Below are 13,591 nucleotides of genomic sequence, written 5' to 3'. Positions count from 1 at the left end.
CAATGGTTTATATTTGGAGGGTGTAGGAATTACAAACCATTTTAGAGAAAAAAAAATTGAGTAGAGAGTCAATTTTTCAGACTTGAGGGAAAAAATTGAGACATAGAGCTCTAATAAGAGTTGGTAGTCTCTTTTCTTAACCTCCTTCCCCCCTTTTTAAAATGATCTTCTTTTTAACTTAACCTTTTATCATAATTTCTCTTCATAATTTCTTCATTTATTTCATATGGACTCACTCATAGGGATAAGGCAAATTCAAGGACAAAATATCTGCTCTATGTACAACATAAGGGATGCATGCTGATTTTGATATGGCTAAATGTGTTGGAAGCATCAACTGATTTGTGTATCTTCAACCCAATGCAGAGCTAGAATAAGGTTTCATTTAAGGAAGCTCCATCTGAAGATGATGAGAATCCTTTGGTTATGGAGCAGTGATTTTGGGAATTCAGCAATCACATGGGCACAGTGAATGATATATATCATTTATTATTGACTATAGAATAAGAAGAAGATCAAAGAAACAAGCTTTATAGGTGTTTTTTGTTTGAATAATGCTTTATCTAAAAGCTTGGAATTTTGAACACAAATAGGGAAATTAAAATAACTACCCCCTCTGTAAAAAGAGACAAAGATTGTCATTAAGAAGACAATCCAACAAGAAGACGTAACAATTGTAAGTGTTTATGCACCTAACATGGGAGCACCCAAATATACTGATACAATAATAGTAGGGGACTTTAACATCCTACTTACATCATTGGACAGGATGTCTAAACAGAAAATCATATGATCATATGATTCTCTCAATAGAGAAAATCTTTTTTTTTTTAAGATTTTTAAGATTTTATTTATTTTAGAAAGAGAGAGCATGAGCAGGGGGAGAAGCAGAGGGAGAGGGAGAGAATCTCAAGCAGACTCCCAAGTGAGCGCAGAGCCTGACACAGAGCTCAATCTCATGATCTCATGATTTCACGATCATGACCTGAGCCAAAATCAAGGGTCCGATGCTTAGCAACTGCATCACCCAGGTGCCCTGAGATTTTTTTAAAGATTTATTTACTATTTTAAGTAGGGGAGGAGAGAGGAGCAGAGGGAGAGAGAAAGAGAGATTCCCATGCAGACTCCCCCTGAGCACAGAGCCCTACATGGGGGCTCGATCTCGTAACTCTGAGATCATGACCTGAGCTGGAACCAAGAGTCAGACACTTAACTGATGATGCTCCCCAGGCACCCCAACCAGAGAAAAGACTTTCATCATCTCTTCTGGAGTCCCTTGTGGGGTCTCATATTAGGAGACAATGGATTTTTTTTAATTGATTGAATTTATTAATCATTTCCTCAATAAGCCAGGAAAATGAATTGCCCCATATCTCAAAACAAATATACAGTACCTTTGGTTAATATTTTTTTAGTAATTTTTATTTTGTTATATTAGTCACCATACACTACATCCCCAGTTCCTGATGCAATGTTCCATGATGGATTTTTTTTTTTTAATCCCAAGGCAGGACGGAAAAAATTTCATTTATCACTGGAGATGAAACACCTTCAATGAAAAATAAATTGACTCAAATTTTTGGAAATTAATGTTTTTTAGGTGAGGTTCAAATATCACCCTTGGAACCTGTCAATTTATTCTTCAATCAAACATTTTATTGAGTGTATGTTGTTTGAGTATGAGTAGAAGTTTGCAAGGGTTTGTGCTACTGTAAGAAACTAGGCAGATGGATCCATGGTAAGAATGAACAGAAGGTAGGAAGAACAGTATTGCTTTACTCCTTGAAACCACAGTTTCTCTGGAGACATCTAACATTGTGCCTAATACTAAACAGTGATAAAGACATAACAATAATAATTATTTTTTATTTGGGTATAGTTGACACACAACGTTACATTAGTTTCAGGTGTACGACTTAGTGATCTGACAAGTTTATACATTATGCTATGTTCACTGCAAGTGTAGCTATCATTTGTCCCATTACATTGTTATTGTGATATCATTGACTGTATTCCTTATGCTGTGCCTTTTATTCCCATGACTTATTCATTCCATAACTGGAAACCTATATCTCCCACTCCTGTTCACCCATTTTGCCCAAACCTCCACTCCCTCCCCTCTCGCAACCATCAATTTGTTCTCTGTATTTATAGGTCCAATTCTGCTTTTTGTTTGTTTATTCATTTGTGGGCTTTTGCTTGTTTTTAGACTCCATTTATGAGTAGAATCAGATGCTATTTGTCTTTCTCAGTTGGGCTTATTTTACTTAACATAATACGCTCTAGGTCCATTCATGTTGTCTCAAATGGCACAATCTCATCTTTTTCATGGCTGCATAATATTCCTGTGTGTGTGTGCGTGCGTGTGTGTGTGTGTGTGACATCTCCTTTATCCATTCACCTTTTGATGGACACTTACAGAGCTTCCATATCTTGGCTATTATAAATAATGTTGCAATAAACATAGGGATGCATATAGTTTTTTGCATTAGTGTTTTCGTTTTCTTTGGGTAAATACCCAATAACAGAGTTATTGGATCATATGGTATCTCTATTTTTAATGTTTTGAGGAAACTCCATACTGTTTCCCACAGTGGCTGCACGAATTTACATTCCAAAATGACAATAAATAGCAAGTGCTTGTGAGGATGTGGAGAAAAACAAGCCCTTACACACTGTTGATGGGAATGAAATAATTATTAATGAATAAATTGATACATATTTATCAGTAAACATGTTTCAGAACATCTCTCTCTCTCTCTCTCTCTCCCTGCCTGCCTACCTCCCTCTCTCTCCTCTTTCTCATTGGAAAGTTTGACAATGTTTCTAGTGCCCTTAAGTCTCCAGAATTTTGACTTTTGTTGAGTAGTTCACCATGCACATGATTGGGATACTCTAAGGTCTTGATACAGAAGTGTCTTCTTAGCTGAGTGTCCAGTTTTCTACATCTGTAAGGTGAGGTCCTTTGCTTTTATATTTTAAAATCTTAAATCTCTTAAATCATTTTCTAGAGTATGTAAGCTAATTTTAGATTCCATTCATTTTAAACTTATTCAGTAAATATTTATTAGATGCTTCCTATGAGCCAGTTTCTATTCAAGAATCTTGGAACACAGCAGTGAGAATAGCACCAATATTATCCTTCAGTGAGCTCCAGGGAACTTAAAGTCTAGTCAAAAGGAGGATGTAAATCAAATGATGAAGGGAATCTTGAAAGCAGGGGCATTCTTTGTTTATTTTCTTCTCCATAGTATTTCATGTGTAGAAGGGTTTCAGACAGCTAATGAATTGCTGTACAGTACATGTTTGTTGAATGAATTAAGAAGAAAAAAGAGAGAATAGGGTTATGTTAGAGCACATTTAAAGGAAGAAGAGAAGAGAAAGAAGAGAACAAGAATGAGGAAGAGGAGGAGGAAGATGGAGGGGATGAAGAACACCACCTGTGGGAACGCCTCAGTGGCTCAGTTGGTTAAGCAGCCTGAACTGACGAAAATGCCTCTTTTTCACATATTTTTGAAGTTACCATATATATTACACACAAAGGGACTCATTTACAATGATAGGCATATATTTATAATGAAAGGTATAGATTTTTGGAATGCTGCAAATCTTGGAATGTGAAGAACTGCATTCTTCAGATGCCATTTTTGCTTCAATCATCACACCAATGGCTTCCACAGAACCATGGTGATTCTTGTAGGCAACTGTGGCTTTCACAGTCACAGCTTCCAGATCTGTGCCACAGCCTGTCAGGTATGCCCCCACCTTGCCCTGCGTCATCCTTGGCACATGTCTTGGCCAATGCCATGTCTTCCCTCCAGGCAGCCGCTTGTTGAATTGGAAGTTCCCCTCTTGCATTTCTCATCTGCAGTCTAAATGATGTCCTTATTTCCCAGTCACAAAGCTGTTCAAGTGGTGCCTTCCTTTTTCTCTTTCAGGCTCTTCTTACTGCTTGTAGGTTCCTGTAGGACAGAAAAGCCCACACATCTGTTCTGTCACTTAACTCTGTGATCTGGGGTAAGTTTTAAGGCCTTTTCTACCCTGTATTTCATTATCTATAAAATAGCAACAGTTACAACAAAAATGCTTCTCCCAACCATTGTGTCTGTTTCTCATAGCATCCCTACCAGGTAGATGCTAATATCATTTCCATTTTCAGAATAAGAAAACTGGACCTACTGAGGTGAACTAATCCACCCAGTGCTACACAGCTAATGGGTAGTAGAGGGAAGAGAGGCAATGGTAGTAGGATCTGGCCTCCAACAGCTCCACAGTACATGTATTAGCTATCATGTGATCATAAGAATCCTTTCCTATTGGTTCTTGTGAGTTAAACGAGATTATTTTTGTGAAAAGTTGAACATGGCGCCAGGCACACCATCAATTCTCGATGTCTATAAATTTACTTTCTTCTACGTTCAGATGAAGAAAATAGAAAATTTGAAAAAAGGATTTTTGTGTGTGCATGTCTGATCTGTGCTTTGTCCTTGTTTCAGTATTTAAACCTTAACATAATGGAATAAATGGAATGTCATGTAGAGAATTATTGTGTTTTGTCTTGTTTCTCTACATAGCTCTGCACTATTTCTATGACTGAAAACTAAATTCTGTGTAAATCTAAGTTTCCCTTTGAATGGATTACAACAAGTGGAACTGACTTTTCCAATTACCTACTCAATTGACCTGGTACAAAGAAGGTTAAAGTTCCCACCTAATATATGATCATTAAAGCTTTTCATGTAGCTTTTCAGACAAGGCAGTCTGGGAAAACCCTGACACAACATCATTTTCGGTGCCAGACTGATAAAGCATTTAGCATTTGTCAATTTCAGGAGGAGAAGACGAGATATTAATTAGATGTACTCCTTCTCTTGGACAACATGGAAAGAATTTTCTGTTTTTTAAAAAAAGAAACATGTCAGATAATAAAAGGTAAATATAGGGTGGCTTAAATAATATAAAGAATCTCTTTTATAATACCAGAACTTTGAAATCTGTCATATAGATTTAACATATATAGACATATATCATATAGATATATGGGAAGCATGCACTGAGCAATATTTTTTCATCATCACTTTGTTAATTTTATGCTTGATGATTTCACCCAGGATGATTTCCAATGCCTGGTACCAGCTAAGGTAAATTAAGAAAAGAGGTTTTGGGAAAAAGCATCACTTACCTAGAGAATCAGCTTCTCAGCTGCCACACACCTCTTCAACTTTGTAAACATTTTTTTTTTTTGCCAGTTTCCGAAATGTTGCAGAAACAAACAGTGAGTAAATCCAATAATTGTCCTCTAAGATTTTAGTCTTAGTTGAAATCAATCATGTAGGCCATTTATCTCCTCTTTTGCCTCCGCACCACCCCCTGCCCCCCACCAGACCAGTGTGGGCTGGTCACTTGCATGGCCTTCATCCACATGTGTTTCAGTTTGGGGATCCTTCACCTTAATTGATGAAGGATTATTTTTCTTTTTCTTTAAGACAGCTACACAGCATGCTTTAGGAACTGGGTTCCACAAAAGGACTTTAAATTCCATCTTTTAAATATTTTATAAGTTTTTTGAACGTTGAATTCTATACATCAGTATTCGGAGAAAAAATGTCAGCATTGCATATATCAGATCAACATTTTATTCTAGAGCACTAATTCATTTTTCTTTTATTTAGAGAACTAGCTACTTAATTATAAAAATCATGTTTTGTATTGTAGTATATTATACTGAAACCTTTAGGGAGGTTTTTTTTTTTTTTTAAGATTTTGTTTATTTATGTGAGAGAGAGAGAAAGAGAGCAAGGGCAGGAGCAGTGGGAGAAGCAGACTCCCTGCTGAGCAGGGGACTCCATCCCAGGACCCCGGGATTGTGACCTGATGCTTAACCAACTAAGCCACCCAGACACCCCCTTAGGAAGGTTTTATATTCTTGTTAATTTACACTGTGGTGTAAACCAAACTGGATTGGTTTCTTAATTTACTTCCGTTTATGGAAATTAAAAAAAAAATCACCTTGTTTTTGTTTGTGAGTCTGGTTTTGCTACAGAGTATCCGATTTTAGTGTATATTGATAGTTCCAACGATGAAAAATAGCTATTGCTAACTTTTCTTTTCCTCTTTCCCTCTCTCACTCAAAGAATAAATGGAAACATAGAAGATTTAGGAAAACATCTAAGAAGACATGCGTAGAAACAGTAGTTAAGACAAAACCCAGATTTTCTACCTTTGGTAAGTGCTCTGTTTTAATTATATTCTAAATCATATGAACTCATGAAGAAAATACAGATCATGGCATTTTCTTTGTATTTTAAAGTCTCCATTTAAAACATTATTTTTGGTGCCTTAGTCAGTTACAGGAGGTAGTTGCATATTCATACATTAATAAGGTGTAATATTTAATTATATCATTATTTCCCTTCATTTTGAAGGGCAAAAATCTTTCTGGACCTTGGAAATAGGGCTTGGAAATGAGAGGCAAAATCTTAGAATACCATCTTCAACTTGTGTTAAATTTTGCAGATCTCAAGGTATTGCGTGCCACACTGCCATGAAATATTTTATGGAAAACTTTTCCTACTACGTGTAGGTTAGTGTCAGCTTTGTATTCATTTGTTAGCATTATAGAGTGCAAATACTTGGAGGAACTGCCAATGTGCTAAACTAGCTGTGAGTCATGGAATCCTCCTGACCCTTGAGCTCATCTGGACTTATCTTATCATAAACTAGTGGGGAGCAGAGATTGTGAGGCTCCTCCCACGCGCATTTAGATACACAGGGCTAGCTCTCTTGGTGGGGCTGATGCCCAAGATAAGTGCTAAAGGTGACCGCTTGTGGCTGTCCTTTCTGGGGAAGAACTCTGTAATGCGTTACACCCAATATCCGCTTGCAATGATGTCAAGATCCGCAGTTTGGATTATCAGCTAGTCATTACTCACAGAGCTTAGAATTGTGCAAGAGACATTATGTCCTCATAGAATGAGGAAGACTATTTTAATTCTAAACGTGCTTCGATTCAGGATTTTTCTTTAATGCCCCCATGTGTCACACTTGCAATTGCTTCAGTATAAGGAGTCAATGGCCAGCTTCAGACTTTGGATATTGTCACCCAGAACCGCGACATTGCTAGCTCTTTCTGAACTATGCGGAAATAGAACTTTAGCTTTACTGTACGTGTTTACCATGTTTCTCTCTTGCCAATTGAAGGAGACACAAGGGCTTAGTGTAGGCTCATGCACATGTTTTATAGGATGTCAGACAAAATGATTTTTTATTGAGGAAGGGTCAAACAAGTTGTGTTTTCTGTTGTGTCACACTACACAATATGAGGGCCATGTTATAAAAACTCAGGGCTCCCACAAGAAGGCAAAGGCTAAGAATGGTGATTTAAGACTACATTATCCTGTTTCTAATTCCTTCTCTTTCTTCCTGCGGAAATGTAATTGCAGAAGCTGGGAGAAGGGATTGGAGTGTGGGCTTCTATATCTGCCTTGAAGAGAGTCGTAAAGTCTGTTTTATGAGTCTCTCTCTAGCCTCGTTCTACTTTTCCAAATTAAAGGAGACAATATGACAATTTCACCAGGCTCTGATCTTACATCTTAATTTGCAAACTCAGCAGCAATATCAGTATCTGGTTTAAGTAGAGCAGATAAAAGTGTTGAAATTAACAGCTTATCTCTAGAAATTCAGTAAAGTGTTCTATGTAGTGAAGCCAAAGACATTTTTTTAAAAAAGAATATCTTTATTACAGAAATTATTATTTCTTAAAATTGATGTACTCCATGTCAGTTTCTTAGTTTGGACAAACGTACCATGGTAGTATAAGATGTTAGCAGTGGGAGGAACTGGGTGAAAGGAATCTTCGTGCTGTTTTTACAACTTTTCTGTAAATCTAAAATTATCCTAAAGCAAATTGATATATACATTGCAAAACTATTATACGTGTCCTAATACATTTGTGATGTGACAACCTAAAGACTGGGAAGCAAATTCACGGTGCCGTTTTTCTGTGTCAGATTAACTGAGGGCTTTCATGGTATAGGCTGTTGTCTATTTCCATGATTTTAAGAACTAAGAGTATTTTGTTTCTTAGCATACGTCATGTAAAAGGGCAACGTGAACTTGTCTGAAGCATATTCACCAACTGTTGTTTTCTAGTCAGGCCAAACAGCCTTCACGTATTACGTGAGGTCCCTTCACCTGCACAGGCTTTGTCAGAGAGTTGAAACCACAGTGTCTCTTGATTGTGGCTTCAAAGGACCACCCACTTCTGGGGGTGAGAGGCTAATTCTGACTCTCCATCAGGCCCATTTTAGACCTTAGGAAAACAAGCATTTCATTTAAGTCTTCCCAAACAGAACAGAGCTTGTTAGGAGTTAGGGTTCTAGCATTTGGAACAGAGTCAAGATTAAACCTTCGTACTATTTAAACAGAAGAGAGATGAGAGTTTACAGTTTATCTCATCAAAAACAAAAACAAAACAAAACCCAAAAAGACAAAAAACAAACAAAAAAAACTTCAGTGAGAAAAAAAATGTGTGTGAACTTCACTATAGCTTTTCTCCATGTAATGACGTGCCATTGGTCATCTGGAGAGAAAACTTATATCCTTTGACATGCAAATCTGTATACAGTGCTTCTGGAATCGAAATCTATTCCTTTGTTGAAGTGAAACATTACAAATGAAAACCAAGAAATGCACTAACCTGCGGAAAGAAAACAAATGTATTGCCAAGACTTCACAAATCACAATGAATTGAGTCACAACAAAACTTCAAATAAAGGAAACAATGTGGTAATTGGGCCCCTTGTCCTATATAATACACTTGTTGGCATACATTATGGGCTTGCTATCTTCTAAGAGTATTAAATCATTGTACAAGAGCATTGCCAAAAAAACTCTTCATTTCCTTTTAGTGACTTCTTACTGCCCTCAGTGGAAGTTTAATAGAAAAGGAAGGACATGATGTAGTTTTAATGACAGGAAACCCATAGCTTTCCAAATGAATAAATTCCATCACTGGCTGCCACAAAGTGTGCTAATTATTTCCTTTGATAAATTAAAAGCTGTAAAAGTCCAAAGTATATAAGCATGTGGTTTACAGTTATAATCAACCTGTCTGCATCACCAAAAGTTCATATTACCCTCATTATTTAATAAGCATTGCATTTATTTTTTTATTCCAGAAAATTGTATCAAAAACATGTGTTAAACTTTTACTGATTTGACGGATTACTAAATAAACTAATTAACCATCTTGTTTCTGAACCACGGGATGCTAAAATCAAGTATTACTCTATTCCCCAATTCCAAACTTTTAGGTTGAAAATAAACTATATTTATAAAGTAAATATAAACTATATTTATGAAAAGGTGAAACAAAATCAAGCAAAAGCCACTCATATTCAAAATGTATAAAGGAATTGCAATCTTATACTTGATTTTATTAATTTATTTTAAATATCACCAAAATCAACTTTGGGAGTGCAACAGAGCAATTCATTTACTCAACAAAATTTATTATGTACCTCTTATGCTCTATATGAATTTATTAACTACACAAATATTTATTTAATATGTTCCTTTCTGTCTGGGGATACAGTAGTAACCCAGATAGCCTCCCGTCCCTGCCTTCATGGAGCTTGCCATGTAGTGGGAGAGCCATGAATGTGGGGATCATACGACTGTAAACTTGGAAATGAGGTAAGGAGGTTTGCAGTTTAATGAAAGCCTACTGACCATAGGGAGAACTGTCCATATCATAGAGCTTAGATTTTCTCCATGGAAGGGGGATCAAACTGAAATAAGAGCAATGAGCTGAAGAGGACAGGGAGAATTTCAGGCAGAGGTATGGCATATGCAAAGGCTTTGTGGTGGGACTAATAAAAGACCTTGTGACATCAGGATAGGGAACGAGGCTGGCTAGCATCTAGCTTGCCCACCAGCAACTTTGTGTACCTTTTCTTTCTTTTTTTTTTTTAAAGATTTTATTTATTTATTTGAGAGAGAGAGAGAGCATGCAAACAGGGGAAGCTATAGGCAGATGGAGAAGCAGGCTCCTTGCTGAGCAAGGAGCCCAATGCAGAACTCGATCCCAGGACCCTGGGATTGTGACTTGAGCCAAAGGCAGACATTTAACCAACTGAGCCACCCAGGCGTCCCAATCGTGGACTCTTTCTTCAAGGTAGATGCAGACTGTACATGGATTGTTGAGTGGAGTGTGATCGCATTACTTTCACCATCACCACCTTGCTGAATGGCCAAATGCGGGCCATGATTGCACAATACATATGGCAGCCCTGGGAAAGTAAAGCGAGATAGTGTAATGGTGGGGAGGTAGGGAGAGGTCAATTGCTACAAGATGCTATAGACTGAATGCCTGTGTCCCCCCAAAATTCATATATGGAAACCCAATCCCTAATGTGTTAGTACTTAGAAGAGGGGCTTTGGAGAAGGGATTAGGTCATAGGGTGTAGCCCTCATGTATGGGGTTAGTACTCTTATAAGAGGTTTCTTGCCTCTTCTACGGTATGAGGAGCCAGCAAGAAGACAAGATGCCACGTACGAGCCACAAAGCCAGTACTCACCAGACACTGAATCTGCCAGTGCCTTGGTCTTGGACTTTCCAACCTACAGAACTGTGAGAAATAAATTTCTGTTGTTTATAAACTACGCAGTCTATGGTATTCTGTTACAGTAGACTGAAAGTGCTAAGACATAAGACTTTGCTGCTTTGTAGCAAATAAAAAAGAATGGTTTCTACTAAGCTTCATATTAAATGAGATAATTTTACAACTTTAATTTTGCACCGTTTCCAACATTTCTCAAGTTCTAACTCTAAGTAGCTCTTTGACTAAATTGAACATAACATCTTGCCTTTGTCTTGTCTTTTGCATTCAAACACGATACCTGTTGTATTCTCAACCATTTACTATAATTCTGTTTAGACTATCTAGACTAAGACATTGAATGTAATTTAGTAGACATACATGTGTGGTTAAATCAAGGCTACATAATGCCTTACATAAAGGTACTGTGGTTCTGTTAGAATTTAAAGGATATTATAATAGCGTCTTATAAAAGAGTTGTAGAGTAAATCAGCTATGAATCCATGCAGTCATTCATTCATTTATCCTTTTTTTTTTTAACTCGTAAAAGTTCATGTTAGGCCTACTTTTATCAGGATCTGTGAGAGAGAGTAAAAGACTCAAGGAATCAGTCCTAGGCCCTGTACTGATTCCTACTGGGGAGATCACCTAAATAGCTAATTAAGGGACAGATATTTAGGAACAATAAGACTCTGACAAAGTATTAAATAAGTGGTAAGGGAAATCATTCTGGGCAGAGACTGTAAGGAGTAAGCCTGACAAAGAATGGAGGAGGAGCCTTCCAGACGGAGAGGTCAATGGGAATGAAAGCAAGGAAGGAGAAAAGCATGTTGCTGGAGCATAAATGTGGGGAAGAGAGAAGCAAGGGCTGACACAGGATGGTAGGAGGGGCCAAGTCAAGGGGAGGCTTGAACATTAAGAAGCTTAAACTTAACTTTTTAGAGATGGGAAACTATTGAAGAGTCTTGCTTCATCTCTTGGGATTCATCTAAGGAGTCCGTATGTATCTGGGCTTAAGGCTTCAGATCAGACTCTGTTCTTTACTACTTTGCCATGGGTCCAGCAGGTGTTTCACAAGTGTTTTTCAGAATGACAGAATCAGGAATATGGTGGAAATATGTTTTGTAACTCAGTTTAGTAGCTCAGATTTTCATTTTAGATATGTCACTGGATGTCTGGATAGAAGAACGGTTTGGCGGGGCCCCAGCTCTAAGCACAGATACCAATGAGGAAAGCGTTGCAGTTGTCCAGGTGATAGAACCTCAGTGAAGACTCTTGTGGTGTGCAGGAAAAGAAAACAAAAACCTGAGAGGAGTATAGGAGAGAAAAAACAAGCCATGCTCACTGCTTAATTGAATGTTTGGAGCAAGGTGGGGGGTGGGGAGAGAAATCAAGGATGACTCTTAGCCTTCTAGCTTGAATAGCAGAATAGAATGTGGAAAATCAGAAAAGATAAAGACATTGAAAACACCAAAGCATTCATACATTGAATTAGGAAAAAATTTGGTGCAACAGGAAATTTCAACAAACATAGACTTTGTTCTTATCCATATGGAACCGCATTTAGTGACACGTAGTTGTCCGCAGCGCTATTAACAAGAAGTTTTTCTTTGGCAGGATGATGGTACTCTAAACAGGCAGCTTCTTGGCAATGTCCAAGACAAACCCTTCCTGTAGCAGATTCGGTGCATGTTCTTTTACTCTATCTATACATTCTTTCTTGTCATTTCAGATACTTATTAATCACACCTAACCTCTGCGTATCTGCTTTCTCTTCTCAGTTCTAAATAAACCTAATCCTTTAACTTCCACTCAGAGACTTTATTTTGCAAACTACGAAATCACTTTGCTTCTTCTCTTGGGATCCCATCCAGGGAGTTCATTCCTCAGTTTCAAGGCCTTAAATCAGACACATTTTTCCGACATTTCTACGCCTTGCATCCAGTAGGTGTTTGATAAGTCTTTTCAAAATGATAAAATCCTGAGGATGGTGGGAAGACTGTCTAGTAACTCCCACATGCTAGAATCCTATTTATTCCAGCTTTTTACCAGCACATTTTTAATCATTAACATGGCATTGGTGACTTCTATGTGATCCTCTCTAATCCTGTCTTTTGTTTATGCTGTATTTGCCTGTGACCAGGTCTTATCATCATTTCTGCACAGTTTGTTCTCCCCTTTTCACTTGTTCTGATTAAGTTTTTATTCTCATTATTTCTGTTTATTTTCAAGGTCATTTAAAATTATAATTATCTTCTCCAAGTTGCTAAGCTTCCCACTCAACTTGGTGCCACTAGTAATTTACTGAGCTCCTCCCAAATTCATCTGTTCCATTAAAGATGTTATAAAATATTTCTGGCTCAGGATGAGTCCTATGAAAACACACTCATGTTGTCCAGGCTGATATCGCATTGTGGATAACTGTCTCTTGAATATTTTTCTAACAGGTTTATGCTTTTAGCTAGTTGCAAAGAAGCTTAAATAGTAGTGAATAAAATAACATACGTCTGTATGGTATTATAGAATCCCCCCACCATAGATCATTTAATCTGTTGCTTAAATAACCCTGTAAAATAGGAAGAAGAAGGTTTTCTTCATCTCTATTTCAAAGGCATAGAAGCTGATATTCAAGGTAAGTGGCTTGAATAAGGTCACTCAGCTAGCAGCTAGTAGAACCAATTCTTAAATGCATATATACTGGCTTCAAAACCAATGCCCTTGCTACTCTACCATGCTGAACCACATTGTTTATATATTAATACATGGTTTAAGATTAAATTAAGATCCCTTATTAAAAAATTCTGACTACTCCATCCCAACATTGATCTTCCTATTCTTTTAATACTTAAGGCATAACTGGTCTGTACAACACAATTCAATTCAACATGTACCAATTGTTCAGGAAGTGCATAAGGCACTGACCTAAACTCTGAAGGGTACATAAAATAATCATGACGCTTTCTGAAGGAGCTATCGTAATAGATATCAAG

At 37.3% G+C, this 13,591-nt stretch overlaps 1 pseudogene; it reads right to left on the bottom strand.

The window, feature by feature from the left end:
* Positions 1-3,780, bottom strand: part of LOC100465470 — a 194,796-nt pseudogene extending 191,016 nt beyond the window's left edge.
* Positions 3,781-13,591: the final 9,811 nt, after the last annotated feature.

Source organism: Ailuropoda melanoleuca, chromosome 5 (genome assembly GCF_002007445.2).
Source record: "Ailuropoda melanoleuca isolate Jingjing chromosome 5, ASM200744v2, whole genome shotgun sequence".
NCBI classification, from domain to species: Eukaryota; Metazoa; Chordata; class Mammalia; order Carnivora; family Ursidae; genus Ailuropoda; species Ailuropoda melanoleuca.
Note: the sequence above shows the minus strand (reverse complement) of the source record. Positions and strands in the feature narration are given on the sequence as shown.